This window comes from Falco biarmicus, chromosome 13 (assembly GCF_023638135.1).
Source record: "Falco biarmicus isolate bFalBia1 chromosome 13, bFalBia1.pri, whole genome shotgun sequence".
NCBI lineage: Eukaryota > Metazoa > Chordata > Aves > Falconiformes > Falconidae > Falco > Falco biarmicus.
In genome coordinates, this window is record NC_079300.1 from 19833890 (window position 1) to 19852481 (window position 18592).

At 41.4% G+C, this 18592-nt stretch overlaps 1 protein-coding gene across 9 annotated transcripts in view; it reads left to right on the forward strand.

The window, feature by feature from the left end:
- DOCK10 (dedicator of cytokinesis 10) overlaps positions 1 to 18592 on the forward strand; it is a 162657-nt gene that overhangs the window by 29526 nt on the left and 114539 nt on the right. The window lies entirely within an intron of this gene.

The following is an 18592-nucleotide window of genomic DNA, read 5'->3' on the forward strand; positions in this document are numbered from 1 at the left end:
TTTCTCATTGTAAATCACTACCAGAATGAAGAATACACTTCCTGCTTAGTTACTGCTGCTTTTTGCCAAATACATGTATGGCAACTATTTCCAGAACCCCAGAGTGGCTTGGGTCTGAGGTGGCAATGATTTAGTACTGTGTGGCTCTCACTTAATAACAATATTACCAGGGCACTGCAAATAGTATTTTTGCAAATTTGTCGGGGCACTCATCTATATCATTTGAGTGGTAGAGATTGTTTTTCTTCTATAAAGTATGTTATGATGTCCAAAGTGCATCCCCCTGGTACCTTAGTCCTAAGTGGGTGATGGTAACATTAAAGAATTTAATAGCTGTCATGAGATGTAACAGTGGTTTGAATAGAGCGTTGCTGCCCATAGAGAGGTGTGTGGTGCAGTCATGGCAACTATAGTAGCTAGGACCCAATCCAGTCGGTGCTTTACGTATCAGCTGAGGGTATTACCCACTGCATGGGGGAGGCTAATGGTCATAGGAGGAAGGGGATGGATTTTGTCATTGTGAAGCTGGTGTTTAAGCTTCTTTTCCTTTAAAACACAGTATCTATAAAAAAAGCTCTCTCTTTCTTTTTTTTTTTCTTCTTTGCTTTTTTTCTTTTTTCCCACTTAAGTTAAACAAACAACCTCAACAGCATTTAAACAAATAACTGTCTCCTTCCTGGTAGTAATTTCAGGGATAAGGAAGTGAGAAGGGTCTGGAAGAAACTGCAGCATGCCCAAGGATGGATCATCTGTGCAACTTGCTTCAGTCCTTAAAAGAAAAGGGTAGGCTTGGGTGTTAAGGCAGCAAATGATGTACCAAGCTCCCCAAACCCACATGTAGTTATTGGCAGCTTGAGTTGCAGTTCATTGTGCAGTAAATCCTGGGAGAGTGGGGGTCTGAGATCTACGGCAAAGGTCCCTGGACTCTCAGAGAAGTGAGGCTTTATTGCAGCGTGGAGGGAGCCGTGGAAGCTGTCCACCACCCTGCAGAGCTGGGCATACCCAAAAGAGAGGCACGTTGGCCAGGTGGTCTATTACCTGTTCCTGGATGCGGGCTTTCAGGGATCCCCTCCTGGTCTCAAACACATCCACTCATCACAGTAACTGGGCCTTTGTGTTTTCTACAGCACCAGTTAATGCACTGGTATTTGTCCTGTCAAAAGGCAGCCTTTCCCCAGGAGATCTGTGAGATCATTTTCTTCCCCTCGGTCCCCTTGAGAGGAGGAGGATGAGTGGTTCAGCCCTGCCAGGAGGCTGGTGCAGGTGCAGGCAGGCACTTGGGAGTAAAGCTGCTGGGCAGGAGACAACTCGGGGAAATGGTATTCCCTTGTACACCTTTCTTTCTCTTCTGATTGCGCATTATTGTTGTGCCTTTTTGTGTAGAAACAGTTAATTATGTAACTGTGAAATAATTTGCCATCGAGCTTTGCAGTTAGGCTTAGTAATGTTGTGGAAATCTGGCAAGCTGAGAAGGAAGCGCTGCTTCAGAGCACTTCTGCAGCAGAAATGGGTGGTCCTGTTTCCACCAGTATTTCTGTTACTTGAAAGAGCAGCATGGTAAAGAGGAGTGGAGGCTACTGGACCTTAAGAAAACATGTGTTATGGTCCTAACAGATTATAGGTTTTTCCCCTTGATTTGTTGTAGATCGTTGAAGTCTGCCTGGATAATACAGTGGACAAAACTATGTAGATAAGCAAAAGAGTCTTTAGTTCACAGTGTCATTATGTATATTGTGTGGATGCCAGGAGCTAGACTGATCCAAACAGGATTACTGAGTTTTTGTGTCTGAGGGCAGCGAGTGATTGGGGTGCCCAAAGAAGAGAGGTGAGCAAACCCCAAAATGTAGGATATCTGAAATATGCTGATGTGATTGGGTGCAATTGCCGGAGGCTGTGGGCTCCTGTCAGCTAAGATCTGGCATTTTATCTTTTCACACCTTTAGATGAAATGGTCTCCCTCTTTGTAGCTTGTGTGCCACTGGCTATATGCTCCCTACTGAGAGTGTTAGTATTTGGTATTGATTTCAGGACATAAAAAAGCCATTCAAAAAGAAGGCATAGTTTAAGTCCCCAGGCTCTGCTATGTGTTCTTGCAAGTTTGACTGACCCGTGTGAACCAGAAGTAAAATCTCAGTATTGCCTTTATATGGGAAACAGTCCTGAGGCAGAGAGAACAGCAGTCTACCCTAAAATACTTCCAGTAACTACACAGCTCTATAGATGTGCCCCATTTTTCTTTGTTAATCCCCAAAGGGGAACATCTTTGTAGGATATTCCTCTAGGAATTGTGCCTTTGCCAGTAACACTCCAAGCAGGAGATGCTCTGGGTGCACTCCATGGAAAAAGAAAGGGAGAAGACCTGAGCACAGCCTCTGGCTATTGCTTAATGGCCACCTACTAATCACTGTATGAAACCTTTAGGCATCGCAGCAGGTATTTCTGGTGTTCTAGTCCTTGTAGAAAGTGAAAATTGATGTTTTTATTGACAAAAATTTTTTTCCTCTTCAGTTTGTTAGTTTAGAAATCTGGTTTTATCCTTGGGAAAGACAGTTTAATAATAATTTTAAGATCTTGGCTGGATCCACAAAACGGAGAGGTGCCAGAAAGGCAAAACTGGAAATTCTTTGTCAATGACTATTTTGTCATCTTCTCTTGGACACAATCCTGGGAGTTGCCAGAGACATGCAAAATAAATGTCCAGACAACCTCTAGCTAGAGGTAAAAGTTAAATACAGAGTCACTGAACACACAGATTCAATAGACCATAATGTTGTTTTCTGTACCTTTAAGAATATGTAAAATCTGGTTTTCAAAATAGGTCCATGAGGTTTGAGATACTAAAAACCTACTCAGAGTGAATGCAAATGATTGTACGTGCTGTTTCTGTAAGAAAAAGGAGAAGAGGAAGATGTCTGAAGGAAGAAAATTTAGCACATGGGGTTACGTGGAACTGTTTGGTGTTCAGAGCAGGGGCACTAATGTTTAGGATGATGCTTTGCATTTGGAACTTGTGACTTGAAGAAAAGTTGAGCTCTGTCTTAGAAGGTCATTCTATTTTTCATGTGATTTATTATGAACTGTGGCAGCTGAGGTTTGCTTGGAAGATAAGAGCAAGGCATGATATTTGAGAATGTGTCCTTTTCTCCACCCCCACCCCCCAGCTACACAAAAATGTGGTAGAATGTTTTGCATGTTGAGTAAAATACCGTAACTTGAACTGATGTGTTAGCTTGAAAACAGCAACAGCAAGGTGACATTACTACTCTCTATGCAGTTTTTTGTCTCTGAAAAGCGACAGCTTGCAGAGACTTTCTCTTTCCAGTTACAGAAGAACTAGGAGAACCTCCCCTGTGGCACAGATGCAGGATGGCTGCTCTGCTCTGGCATACAGGCAGGGCTGGGGCACTGCTCGAGCTACTTCTCAGCTCACTTGGTTTGTAAACGGAACCTTAGTCTTTCAGAAGCTGTAGGAACCATAAAAGCATAGCTTTGAGAACTTTTCCTCATCTCATACTGAAGTTCACCTCCAGAACTATGTTCCTGAAGTTCTGTTGTACAATCTACGTTAATTTTATGTTTCCAGTTGAAATAATTCAGTGCAATCATTTCCTCAATTTGTATGCATTTATCTACTGAAGATTTGTGCCGTATACATACTAAGTGCTATCAATAGATGGCAACTCGAAGAATTGCAAGATCTCTGACTCGTGGCCTAGTGGTTTTGAAGGTGGGAATGTATCTGTGTGTACCCAGATGAGGAGAACTTGCAGTGGCTTTTGGAGGTTGGCATGAGGCTCAGCTTTGGGAAGAGAAGGATGGATGTTCTTCCTCCAATGTCTTAGAGGAGGGATTGTCTTTGGAAAGCCAGACTACGCAGGTCTGTAAAGTTCAAAAAAACATTCAGAATGTTCATATCTTTTAGCTCAAGTCAGAAGCTTCAATGTGTAATAAGTTTTTAAACAACAATAAACATATAGCTTTATTTGATCTTATTCAACTTCCACTTCAGCACTTGGCCTCAACAGGAGCAGGAACAGGCCTACGTGTGGATAAATGAAGAGCATTAGGGTGTAAAGAGGAAAAGTAGTAGATGCACAAAACGCAGTTTTACTTGAACCATTTTTGCAGCTGTACTTGTTATCTTTCTGATTTCTCTGCCCCCCTGTGCCTAGCGCGCAGCAGCCCTGCTGGTGAGAGCAGGTGGCTTAGGCAGCAGCTATGGCTCTGGGTATAGCTTCTGAAATGCAGAGGAGCATGAGCCCAAGATATGGATCTGTTTTCATGTTTCATACTGCTGCAGTAACATCTAAAGTATTCACATGGCTGAAAAAGGGGTGGTGCTAAAAGGGCCTTTTTTCACTGAGCAAGTCTTCTCCACCTGATGTCAGTACTTTGAGCAACAGCATTTTAATATTGCCTTCACTTATTAGCATTGCAGCAAAGTGTAAAATAACAGTATGTGGAATGAAATTATTATAAAACTGTTAACCAAATTGTTGTGGCAGCTTATGAAGACCATGGACTCAACATAAAGTGATGAAAACATCCTCCTACGTAAGAGGAATTTATTATCTCTTTTTTTTTAAAAAAAAAAGAAAAGAAAGAGAAGCAAGCTATTTATTTGTAAGCAATGCATACTTGAAAGAGCAGGATATAAATTAAAGGGGTGCAGAAAAGTCTCTGTAAGTAGCTGTCCTTGAGAGTGCTTTTGGAAGGCTTTGGGATTTCATGCAATTGACAAAAATCGCTATTTAAAATTAATAATCAAAATGCTTCTTAGGAGAGAAGAAAATCGACCTATAGAAACGCAAAATAACTTGATTAAAACCAAAAAGGCAAAAAGAGAAACACACACAAGGGGAAGAAAAAAGAAAAAAAACCCAAACAGCAAAAAAAAAAACCACTTCAGTTTTTTCAGGCTTTGGCCATCTGCAGCCACACTGCTTTGCATAATAAGCCCATTTATAAACAAATTATGAACATACATGCTTGATTTGTGGCAGTTTTGTCTGCGATGCTCTGTCTGCAGTTCTGCTTGGCTGTAGCTCTGATGGGCTGTAGTAAATGCCATCTTTCAGTTTCCCTTGATTGTTTTACTCCTTGGATATTCCTACAGAGGAAGGTAAAAGAGTTAATAAAAAATCCCAATGATCTGACTGGTCTGAGATTTTGGAATTGGGGGAGCTATGGTTGTAGGAACCTTAGGCTAATTGTATGGTGTGGTGCCCTCACACCAAATCAGCCATGAGTGCAGATCTTGCATTTATATTTGTCTGCTTTCCTGTATTTATCACAATATTAAATACTTGGATAAATTACGAGGAAAATGTAAACTCTGGGTAATAATAGACAGATGTACATAGATTTAAATGCCAAATGCTAGGCACAGGATGAAGCATCTAAAATAACCACAATAGTGTCTTTTGAGTTCTGGAGACTTCAATAAAATGCCTTGAAATGTATTTCAGACAGAATTTTATAGAGGTTTTTTGTTTCATGATGTCAGTAAACAGTGTAGTGTTGGACAGAAATATAAAACTTTTTTTTTATGTACGTCTATGTATGTATTTGTGACCAGCAGCCTCTAGGTCTATTTTCAGAGTTGTTCTCTGGTTTTTTTTATGTACATCTTGGCCTGCACAAGCAGTTCCAGGCTCAGAACTCAGTTCACATCATTTGGTCTTTTGCCTCCCACAGTGAGATTTTGGTAATGGGATGCGTGACTGCGCCTGGCACTATACTGACTGACCAGGCTGTATGGGTGGGTTAGGTTGACGGTCAATATCTACAGAAATGGACTGGAAGCAGTGATACTGCCTGCTACCATATCTTGGCTGAGAAACGGTGCTGTCCCATGCTCCTCAAGCTCCGTTACAGGAGCACGTCTCCATTAGCGGTATCACTGTCCATAGCTCCAGGAGACGGGTTGGGGCAACACAGGCAGCTGTGCAAGCCAGAAGGATGCAGAAATCCACCTGTGATGCTTCATGCACATCCCAGGTGCGCTGCATTCCCAGCAAGCATCCACAGCTGGAACCCAACCTGCGCTGCAGAGGGCAGCTGGAGAGCTCAGGCTGGGAGGGCGAGCGGCGGCATGGCACCAGCAGCACTTGTTGTCTTAATGTGTGTGCACCACCCTTGGCCCAGGCTCTGGTAGACTGGTTCTCCTCTGCCAAGAATGGTGAGCTGCAGCTGGTTCAAGAAGCGTACAAAGAAATAGGAAATTAAACTCATGCTTTCAGAAAATAATATTAATGCCAGTCCTCAGCCCTTGCCTCTCACTGGCATTAACTCACTGCTGGCTGCAGCACTAGGAGCCAGGCTGGGCTTTCTTGTTTGTGCCATTGTAGGTACGGAATCCTCCACTAGAGCTGATCTGGATTTAAATGCATATAGCAGAGTCCAGAGTCCATTTCAGGCCTTTGGCTGCAAACACGGGGATATCGATTTAGCTTGGAAAAAGCTATGCTCTGTAAGAGGTCTGATTGAGGAAGGGAGCCATAAAGAAGCCAGGGCTCTTGGAGAACACCAGCCAACTGGAAGTACTGCCAAAGTAAAAGCTGCTGGGAGAGGCAAAGGCAGGAGGGAGAGCGTGTAAGAGAGGAAGAGTTCAGTGATGAGAGAGAGAATCCAAGTAGAAAGTGCTGTTTCTTCTCATCTGAAATTAGTTAGGCACACTGCTGTTAAACTTTGGTAAGGTTTGCTTTCTGAGGGCAAGCCACCACTGGTCGTGTGTTGACACATGAGGATATTTTGATGCTTTTTCCTCCCTCCTTGTTTTTATCAAAAGCTCTGTTTTTGCTTCACAGTGAGATACCTCTTCCTACTGCTGTTAATCCCTCCTCCCTTGCCCTTCTTCCACCTCTTCTTTCCCAAAGTGGAAAACCATCTTCTGCTTTGACTTCAGTATAAATGCACTCCATTCCCATCCTAGGTGGATTGGAAATCTGAATGGAGTGTGACAGACCTGTTCCTGATACTTCTCATTTCTATGAAGTTTCTTCTTTACAACAGTAACCCTAATACACTTGATTTAAACCCACTTTAAATCAGAATTTTAGTTCAGTGCATTTCAGACAAAAGCCTTATGCAAAATTTCATTGCTCATGGCAGATGAAGATGTATATCTCTGAGGCTTTTATCTCCACGCTTCATACTCTTCCATCTATCAGAAGCATTTGGTTTTAATGCACATGGGAAGTCTTCATTGCTCCATAGCGTCTCCAGCAAAGCAGGGTAACGTGGCAGAGTGCAACAGGAGTCACTGCACTTAATAGCAGCTGCTGAACTGTTCCACCATCAGCTACAGCAGAAAGATAAATTGGGGAGCAGATACTCAGATGTGAGTGCCTCTACACTGATGTGTGTAAACAGAAGTGTGATTGCTGTGTACTGCAAAACCTAGTGTGGCTACTATTGGTGATCTGATCTTTTTTTATGTATCCCAGGGGGGGTTGCTACCTGATTTCTAAAAACTCTCAAGAGAATCTGACTTCTAGATTGCATTTCCTGAATCATACAAGGTTTTGATGAAAGGCATCACCACTTCATGACTATTAGATGACTACTACCAATGTGTGGGTGAATACAGACTAGTTCCAGGTTGCGGTACCACCTGTAGCTGAAGAGGGGCTGGACAAATGCAGATAAACAGTTTTGATGTTCCCTTAACCAAAGAAAGGTTTGTAAAGGCAAGACTTTAGATTTCCTTTCTAAGGCTAAGCAGCATTTCAGCATATTTGAGCCTGGCAGCTCTGCTTTTTTGAGTGAAACAAGAAATGAATTTGCTGCCGAAGTACTCAAGTAACTGAACTCTTGCTCACTGGAGTACTGTTGTTTCAGGAATACAGAAACAGGTGCGGTGTCTCCATAGTGTTTGTAGCTAAAGAAGATGGAGGAAGACAGTGCCTAGGAAATACAGGGACAGTTCCTGGTCTGTTAGCTTTTGAATCACTTCCTTGAACAATTAAGGCTTCCAGCTTGAGTTAGTGATTGGAGTGAGGAATACTGCAGTGGCGAAAGGATTAGGATTCTGCACCAAAAATCATGTCGTACGAACACTTCAGGATGTTTTGGGTGGCAAGGTCTGACATCATCTTGGGTGCTATTGCAAGTCTAGTCCAGCTGAAGCTGGCTCAGACCATGGAGCATGAGCCCCTACGCTGTGGGAGCTGTACGTACATGCGCACATTTACACTGGGAAAGAAACAGATTCCTTTGTTATCCTGGGGCTCAATCATTTCAGTTCTGCTAGGACTCTTATTTTAAACTCTGGGAACTCTGTAAATAAATACATATCATAAAAAATGTGCTTTTTTTCATCCTGTTAATTTGGTGCCTCTTCAGAACAAAATGTAATGTTCTGTCTAAACAGAAAGAATTTGTGTGCAATATCTTACTTCTAAAATTGCACTCTGTTAATAATTATTGCCAATTTGTGGTTAGCTTAAAACATAATAGATTCTCTGTGTGTGGTTTTCGATGAAAAATAGCCATTGTAATGTTTGTCAGACTTCTTACTGCCTCGGGGATTATTCTGAATACAGTCTATGGAAACAATTGAATTGAACACTTCTTGCCTTTGGTGTTTGTTTTTCCTCACTTCTCATCTGTCAACTGCTGTGCTCATTTTCTTTTCATTATTATTGATACTTGCTTGAAGATGAGGCGGCCGGATTCAGTTCTTAGTTATATGTGTGCAAATCCAGTAGAATAGGGGTTTGACTTAATGCAGTAAAACAGTTCAGAAGTGTAATTCTGTGCTGCTTCCGTGTTTCTTCCCACTTGCCTCATCTCCCCCACCAAAAAAAAAAAAAAAAAAAAGCATGAAGTTAAGAGTGGAAAATGTATGTGGCCTTGCTGGATCAGTCAGTGGTTAGCTATGAAACTAGATGTTGGGAGTTGAGCATCATGTCACCACTTATAACTTTCTTTGGCATTTTAATAAGGGTTTGGCATTACCTTGATGTTTTCCACAGGCTGTGACTTCTGCGCTAAAATTAGCAGTTTCAGAGGGTAAGCCTTAACAGTAAAGAGATTAAGTTCTGATATGTAGATTCCTGGAACCAGATGCTCTACTGTCCTTTTTGAAATGTCTCTTCTGTTAGTAAATTATGTGCAAAAATGCATTGCAGCTATCTCTATAGGAGATTTGATCTTAGTGGGATTACAGAGGAGGACAAGTTCTTGGGAGAGACAGCTTGGAATTGGGCCTATTTTTTTTTCGCTTTTGGATGCTTGGGTCTTGAAGGTAAAGAATAAAAAGTGTTCACAGAGATGATCTGCACTTCTTTCTTTTCAGTGTCTTAGCTCTTTCCATGTCTTTAACTTGTTCTCCCATGTTCTTGAGGAGCTTTTTCTCATCTCCCTAGAGCTCCATAGAAAAAGCAAGCAGAGCGTCCAGCTGCCTGTTCCGTCTCTCCACCTGCCAGCTGGCACTTGTGCCTGAATTTGCTTATTCAGGCTGTGACTGTTCTGGCTTTTGCAGTGCTTGAGTTCCTCCGGCTATTGACCACCATTAGCTCTTTGGTTTTAAGCAAGGGCACAGCCCTTGATCGAGGTGCAGTGATCTAAGCAGTTATCTAAAAGCTTGTTTGTTGCTAGGAATGTCCGGTTTCTTTGGCCTTACAACCTTGCAGTTGAGTCTCCTTTTGCCTTTTAACTGGCCTGTTACAAGAGAATGCATATCCCTTATTGGCTGTCTGCTCCCAGGTGTTGGGCATGTGCTCCATAACATGTCCTTCAGATGAATGCAAGCAGCAATTGTATGAAAGATACAGGGACAGTGATCCTAATCTTGAATCTGCTGCATTCAGGAGGAAACATTTACTGTTTCTACACAGACTTGATTTATTTTCTAAGATTAAAGATATACAATATATTTTGTTGCTCGTGATGTAACTTGCTTCTTCATGATAACCATTTGCCCCTTGTAGCACCTGATTTTGTTTCTGCTGACAATGTAGTAAAGACATCAGCTGGGGAAGGACTCATCATTGGGGTGTTCATGCATCCATCACCTGCTTTTGTTCAGAAATCCTCTGACCAAGCAGCTCTGATAGATAGCATGCTCATTCCTGAAACACTTGTGTAAATACAACATATTTTAGCAGAATGTATGGAAACATAGAGAAAACTCATGAATGCAGTTTGAACTGAAGAACTATTTGGAAATAATAGAGATGTTTACTAAGGCATGCATAATTCTGGTTTTTATATAAAAGATCAAAGTAAATCCAAGTCTGGAATTGTACCAATCTGTTTTTGCCTTCTCTAAATCTAATTGAAACTGTAAACATCAGTTAATAAAATGTAATTCTAAAATGTTTTCACTATATAAACATTTCCTGAAAAATATACCAAAAAGGACCTGCCCAAATGAAATGTTTGAGAGATGAGTTGACAAAAAGGTTTGTACCAGCTCCTACTGAGAAGTTTCTTTATATAGTATTTTTAAGGTGCCAAAAGCTTTTGTACATACAAAGGGCTTGCCAATTTTCCTTTTTTAAATGAAATCAAAGGCAATTTTAAGTTACGTGAGCCTGCAAAAATAATCTGAATTGGTGGCTAAACATTGCTTTTTGTAGAAAGCATTCACAAGACAACTGTATTTCTTGGAAATATTTTCACAAAAGGATTTGCTCCTTGAGTCAGACCATGTCTGCAGTGTTTCAGACAGAACAAGGAGCTGAGTGAGGAGGAACTGCAGTAAGCTCTGCTTTATTTCCTATCCACATCCTTTTCTGGCACTTGTTTAAGCCTGGCTGGAGCATGTTTTTGTAGGAAATCAGAAGTTAACCTCTTAGCTTCTGATTTCCTGACCAGTTCTTTTGTGTCCAGCTCAAGTGGTGCTTAATAGAAATGAGTCAGGATGTTCCAACTATTTCTACAGTAAGAGGGAATTTTCTGGACTTTCCAGAATTTTCAAATCTAAAAAACCTCAGAATTTTCAATTTTTATTTTTTTTTTAAAACAACACAAACAAACCAAAACACTCTTGGTACAGTCAGGTTGTCAATGACCAGTTTAGGCTTGATGATAAGGCAAGAGTAAAGGTCCAAGAGCTTGTCTTTGCACATTGGATACAGGGAGCAAGATGTGAGAGTGGGGAAAAACACAAGGGCAGGAACTAGCTTACACTCATCCCATCAGAGAAAATCATCTGGAGAAAGTGAAGGAAGAGGATTTACTGTGATTCAGCTCTCTGCCTTGCAGAAGGAACCTGGAAGCTTAGAGCAGATTTACTGTGTTAAAAATGACATAGTTTTGGTCTTGCTTTTCCAGCTTGCTGGGAAATCATAAATAAATTCAGCTTTTTGATCTGTCCTTGGATAGCAGAGTTCCATAGCAGCTTCTTGGGTGGGCTTTCATACCTCGTACAATTCAAGACAGGCTTAAAAGGATTGGAAAATCACAGAGAAGAGTGAGGGAGGGGGGTCAGCAAAGTTAGTCTGTGACTGTGTATGTAAACAAACACTAGACCTGGACTGGCCTGAAAAATAACTATGAGGGGATATGGTGGAAGTCATAAAAGTCAAGAATGGTCAGAGATATATAGATGGCTTGCAGTTTCTTCTTCAAGAAGAGAAGTAGGGATTGTCAAATGAAACTAATGAGGGGCATGTTTGGAGGAAAAAAACAAACAAACAAAAAAAAGAATGAATATTAAAACTGGATTTCCTTGCCACAAAATGTTTAGCATCTATAGTGTCTGTGTAGGTTTTAAAAATGGCTGGAAAAATTCATGAGGGAAGTCTTTGAGAATTAGTAAATATGCAGGTGCTGCCTCAGGCTTGGGAACCTGCATGAGTGGAAATTGGAAGAGTATTCAGGAGAAATACTAGTATACTGACTGTTTTCTATGCTTTTACCTTAGCAGCTATAGATTCTCACAAGTGCAGAAATCTGGGTTAAATTAACTTTCATCCTACCTGGTATGACCATGCTTACATAAAATGGAATTTAGCATGGCGTCCAGGTGAACATTCAGTACTTCGTTTGGTGCTGAAGGAGTATTATACTTGGCGTTCTTGCCTCTTAGACATGCAAGTACATCAGCTTGATTGACTGCGCTCCCCTGAATTATTTTGCATTTGTTGCAAGTTACTGTCCCTGTGCATGGACCTGTATTGGCTGGCGCACGGTACCTTGTCTGTGTGTCAGGACCTGCAGCACTCCGCTGGATATTCCTTGCTGTGAGGCTGGGATAACTGAAAGAGTAGAACTTGATGGATTATATTATATTTCTTTTTTTTGCCAAGGTTGGGGTTATATTTGGTTAACTTTACACAGGCTTTTACAAACTATAAGGCTCCTAACCACTGCCATTTCGGTATTTTCCTAGTTTTTTACCTTCTTATTTTGGTAATACTGAGGACGGCACATTTGTTATAAGTCTAAATTAGGATTAGAGGTTTTAATTAAGAAATTAAAAGCAAAGCCTGGAAAGGTGAGACAATTCTCTGGGTGTACAGAAAGTTATGTCGAAGTGAGAAATACTGTATCAGGTGTTGGCACGATCGATTAGACTACACTGTGTTACTTTCTGTGTACTAAGAGATCAGTAAGAGAAGGGGAATGTCAAAAAGGTACAAGTTGTCTTTTTCTTATTTCTCCATACCAAACTCAACTAATGTAAATCTGACTTGCATGGTTTTATATTTCACTCCCTTTCTACTAAAACAAGAAAATAATCTTGCATCTTTGCTTTTGAAATTTATGTGCTTTTTGCCTCTTCCAAAATGCCATTATTTAGCTTTCAATTATATGATCCAGATGATGAATTATTGTATGCAGTTGCTTTCTTAATTGCTTAAGATGCCCACAGGCACTAAAAGAGAGTATACAGGAATTTATGACGTTGAATATATGTTAGAAATATGAGATATCAAACACAGTAATGGTTGTACAGTCAGTTTGCACACGTATGGAGGGGAGTGTACTTTGTAATTAAAAAAAAAAAAAAAAAAAAATGAAGAGGATCCCAGGGTATTTTACATCAATATTACAGCATTGTAGATGTTGATTGTGACCTTGAGTAAATGAGTGAGTTGCCTGACCTCCTTTTGCTTCAGTTGTTCCAGCTGGAAAATTGGGTGAAAATGTGGATTCTCTTTATAAACCAGATGTTGTCTGATCTGAGCTTTTCTTGTAAAGAAAAAGAAAAATAATTTCTGCAACGTAGCATAGACATGAATAGCAAGTATTAGATTTACAACCAGAAAAGCATGCAGCGGAAGCCAAAATCACAGCGGTATCGACATATCTAGAGATAGTAAATTTAGATTATTTAATTATTTAATTGCCTTTTATGGCCCTTCATCGCTGTGTGTTTTGTTATCAAGGACTAATTCCAGTCCAAGTAGATGAAAACAAAAGAGTAATGTTTGTTTGAAATTTCCCAATAGATCAAACTAAAGAAAAAATAAAAGTAATTGCCTATTTTGCTTTTGTATGCATCAGCAGGACAACGTTGCTAATTGAAAGTTTATTCTTCCAACCTGATTGCTGATATAGGAAGCGGCAGTTTGTTTGCTAAAGAGAATAAGCATAGCTGTTTCTATCCAACCTGTGCAAAGATACCCAGCACAGAAGCCCGTAACGACTGCGCTCGATTGCGCTGTGTGTGAGCCTGCAGCTCCGCTGTGCAGCAGGGACCCTCACCCTCTTTGCAAAGAGGACCAGCCAGTAGCACCGTGGTGCAGTACTGGTGCCCTTTGCTCTTCTTGCTCCCCCAGTAGCTACTGTCTCCAGAGGGCTGGTAGGGTGGATGAGCAAGGGCTGCAAGTGTAAGATCTATCATGCTGGTTTTCTGTAAATGATGCTGTGTGGCTGTAGCTGGAGGCATTTGGGGTTGCATCATCAGGTGCAAAGCCCTTCTCCGCCCAGTGGCAAGGGAATGAATTCTATTCATGCCAGGTGCAGGTGGGTTTCCAGCCTAGAAAGCTGCTGAAATGATGCTGGTGTTACATCTGTGTTCCTGTGGGGTTAGCTGGTAGAAACATCGCTGTGGCAAGGTGTGCATGTGGAGCAGTGTTCCCAGGCTGCGGGACAGGGAGGGACTGCTGCTGGCTCAGCTGAGCCTGCTTCCCAGATGGAACAGTGAGAAGTTTTTTTAGGAGCTGTAAAATCAGCAAAGGGCTGGTAAGTGGCTTTTGGACCATGGGTGTTACCAGCAAGCTCTTGTGAGTGCTTACAAAGGCTATTTTGAGGTGATGAAATACATGTGCTGGAAGGGCCCTTGAGGGCTGCATGAGATCCGGCTGGGAGGTGCCAAACTGCCCATCCCGAGGTCTTCTCCTCACCCCCTGGGGACACTTTCAGCCACAGATGAACCTTAGCAGCTCTGACAATGCACGGGGATTGGCAAGGGCAGCCTGTGGCCAGCTCCTGACACCACCGGTTCAGCTACAGGGTGTGTTTTAGCCTCTCACTAGGGCGAAGGAGCACAGCATCCTCTCACAGATCAGTTCTGCGTGAGTGCACTAATATCTGGGGCATGAAGTGAAGGCAAGGAGGAAGGAATCGCTGAGATCAGCACGCTGGCAGGCTAGAAAGAAAAGAAATGGCTTGACATAGGTGGAGTCACTGACATCAGGGACTGTTGTCTGGAAAGATCTGTTAGCAGGGCTCTGACAAAGCTAAGGGGCTTCTTTTCATGGGTATTTATGTAGGCACACTGTCCCCCCACCTTGGAGACCTCACCTTGTGTGCCAGGGTCACTTTAACTGTGATGGATTCCCAGCCCTTTGCCTGGTCAGAGCTGGATGGATGTGTAGGCAAAAGGCGAGCATCAGTTATTCTAATGGCTCCGTGGAGTGTTTGTTTTAGCTTGAGTTGTTAGATCGTAGCTGGAATCATATTTCTCAAAAAAATCACTTCCAGTTGATTCAATACCAGAGTGACTTTGCAAAAGGTTGTGTCATATGGAATTTTTCTTAACTGAATTTTTTTACCTTTCTGTTTAAAATATTTTGGTTTTATATTTTTCCCTCCCTTTTATAAAAAAGGACATTTTCAAAGCATGGATCAATACTGAGCATTTCATTCCAAAAGATGATCTCTTCTTGAGTTCATTTGGGGTTGTTTGGTTTGGGTTTTTTTGGAGAGGGGAGAAGATGGAGGTGAATATTCAGTCTTTGACAAAGGGGTTGGGATAGAGGTCACTAGGGCTTTCCATCTTCTTCGGTAGGTGCTAGTAAAAAAAAAATCTATCTATTTCTGGTCCCAGTGTAGTAATCTGCTTTACCTGTCTGACACGAAGCTTCTAGGAAGCACAGTTTTAACATGCGTTCACAATCCACTACAGAGCACATGCTATTCTCGATGCCTGGAAGATGTGAATAAGATGAATGTGTGGTGTCCAGTCATTGTCGCCCCAATTTTAGTCTCACAGTCTATTAGTAGATTTTTGGCAGTCCTATCTGCAAACACATGCAGTGTGTTACCATTCACTAAAATCAATTTTCTAGCAAGCACTCTGACTACAGAAAGGGTGGCAAATTATATCTGATGTGGCTCGATTTGCCCAGATGTGCAGACAGCTGACGCCGAGCAGTGCTGCCCTGCTGCGCTGTTCAGGGTGCGGCAGCCAGGGATGCTGGGCTGCCTGGGGGATTGCAATTGAAGACCAGGTAAGGAATATATGAAATGCAGCATCAGTAAGTATTAACATAGCTTACCCACTGGCACCGCCTGCATGTTGTGGGATATTAACTGTGTTAATCTCCTCGTTACTGGCCTCAGTAGTTGAGTATACCAGCAAAGTCTCCAAGTTTTGTGAGTTCTGCACCCTACATCCATAATATGGGACAGAGCAGGCTGTAAAGCTATGTGGTGTACATCTTTTTCTTCTTTTTTTTTTTTTTTAATAATTAAAATAATTTAAGTGTGGTGGTTGTTCTGTTTTAAAGATAGGGAGCCCTCTGTGAGCCTCTCCAGGTCTTGTCACCAGTACCTGAGCTGACAGCTGCCTGCTAGCTGTGTGCCGATGTCATGGTCGTAAAGTGCAGAATTGTTTCTGTTTCTGCTCCAAGGGCTGAGTGTTGGGCATGGCTGGCATCCTTTGGTTTTTCTTCAATGACTTTATTGCTGTGGTTCTACCAGGAACTCTGACATGCTGGAAATGCCACAAGCTGTTCAAGGAAGGTAGGCAGCTCTCTTATCTGCACTCTGCCAAGTGGTGGAACGTTAAGTTTGTCAGCCAAATTTCTCAGTACTGGTCTACGCTGCAGAGACTGCCTGAATGGTAATGTCACTGTTATCACAGTGGTATTAATTTATAAATGAAGCAAGTGGGTGTTTTTTGAGAGGTTTGTCTTTCATTTCAAAACAACATAATGCACAGTTGATGCAAGTTGTTCCAGCAAAAGGATTTTTCTTACTTGTTAATAAAACTGTGTTTCTCAAATCTGTTAGACAAAAGGCCTGAGTCAGGATTAGGTGCGTAATGGCTATGGATGTGCAATTATTTACATATACATGGACACTAGTCAAGACTGGTTTTGACTTGCACTCTGTTTGTACGTGTCGGCGTTGCTCCCGGACAGAAGCCCTGAGCTGAATGGAAGCATTCATTCCCTGAAACTCGCTATGAATTCGATCTTTGCATGTGATTCCACACCCCACCCTGCCCCAAATTTGGAGGCGGGGGAAAGGCAGTGGTTAACTGATGCATCTTTTCTCGATCATTCTTGATGGGAGATGTAGATGATATTATTTTAGAAGGACAGTACAGTGAATTCAGTATTTGCTACACAGCAAGTTAAATATTCAGCCTGTTTTGGAAGGTCTTTTATGTTAGTTGAAGATACACACTTCAGGAACTGAATTTTTATATGGCTGCTAGCAAAGCACTAGTGAAATTCATTTTGCAATGATTGCGTGATACACTGTAGCAGTGAATTAGTGTTGTCCAGTGGTACGGTTTTACATATTGCTTTCAAGATCCAAACTGAAGTCAATGATGCGTGACAGTGAAGGGATCAAAGATCCAATAAGTTGGACAGAACCTCTAGAAGAAATGTAGGAAAAGAGAATAAACAAGTTACAGAATTGTGACCCCTATCAGAAGACTAAATGCTAGTGGTTCTGAAACAAAGGGAACGCCTAGCTATTCCTTAACAGGGGTAGAGGTATCAAATATTATTTTTCCTATCTAGATATTGATAAGTTTCTTCAAAATACTGGGAACAAATGCAAATGTTCAGCAGAGGCAGCAGAGCAGAGGGTAATAAAACATTGAGTTGACAACTTTACATATTTTATTATTTTTTGAAGTGTTTCAACATCCTTGTTTTTACTATATGAATCTAATAGAGCAGTTCACAAATGGAAACCAAGGCTTGTGAATTTCCTGTGACCTAGTAGGTCTTTCCTCGGGATAATTTAAGCTATGGATTATACATAATAGTTCTGAATTTAAAAGCAGTGCAGGTGCTTGATGATCACCTTGAAGTGCCTGTTATCTTTATTCAAAGAGATAGAGAAGACTAAGGAAAAATTAGATAATCTTTTACAGTCACACTGATGCTAATGAAGTTTCTTTTGTATTTCTGCTACAGGACAAAGCATTATTAGACATTTGACTGGTGATGTTATTCCCCATTACAAGTGTTAGAGGAATTTGCATTCAAAACAGATCTAAGAAAGTGGAATCTTTATTTGCAGTTGTTTACTATTAGTTCTGTTTATATCTCTGTGTGAATGCTGTAGCTTATTTGTATTTCATTGCTTCAACCTTTTGATGTATTGGTGTTGAGAAAATATAATGCTCAGCATCTTTAGCGTTGAGTCTGAAAAACTGGCTGTCAGAGATACAGAAATTAGGTTTAATAATACTAGGGATTAAAATCTTGTGGACAAAAGATACTCATGGTGTATGTTGAATAAGGACCAGCTGGAAACTTGAACCAAAGTTCATCTTTTGTATTATTTGGGAGTAACACAAGTTCATCAAAGTTTCAGGAAGCAGCGGTGACCCTTATCTCAGTGGAAAGAGTGCCCTGGAAGGGCTCCTCGGTGCTGCCGGAGGCTGGAAGCTGGGACAGAGCCATCCTGAGGAAAGGAAAGATGGGGATCGGCTCATTCTGTGTGACAGTTACAGAAAGGACTGGACGGGTGAAGCAGCCTCTGAGAGGAATTGATACCTGCTGAAAATTAGGCCAGCAGAGCTGATGGATCCAGGATTAAATTTAATTTCTGGCAAGGACCGCTTGTTTTGGCAGCTGCGTTCACAATGTTATGTGAGAGGCACTTGGGACTCAGATAGCATGGTGATTTGAGAGAAAACAAGGGTGATTCCAACTTGGTTAACGTTGCGGTGCTATATTGGTAGCCACTTGAAATGTCTGCATACCTTGGCAAATGGTTTCTGTTGTCTTTTCTGTTTTCTAGCGCCAAACACGGAAGCTTTTCACCACTAAGTAGGAGCACAGTGAAATTTGTCTTAAGCAGTCACACAGCAGGCTGGCAACACTCAGTTTAAAGGAATTGATCTTCTTAAAGACAAAGATAATGATGAGATGGGTTTTTAATTCATAAAGTGACACCATGTTTTAACTGAGGAAGATGAAAGCAAACTGGTCAGATTGAT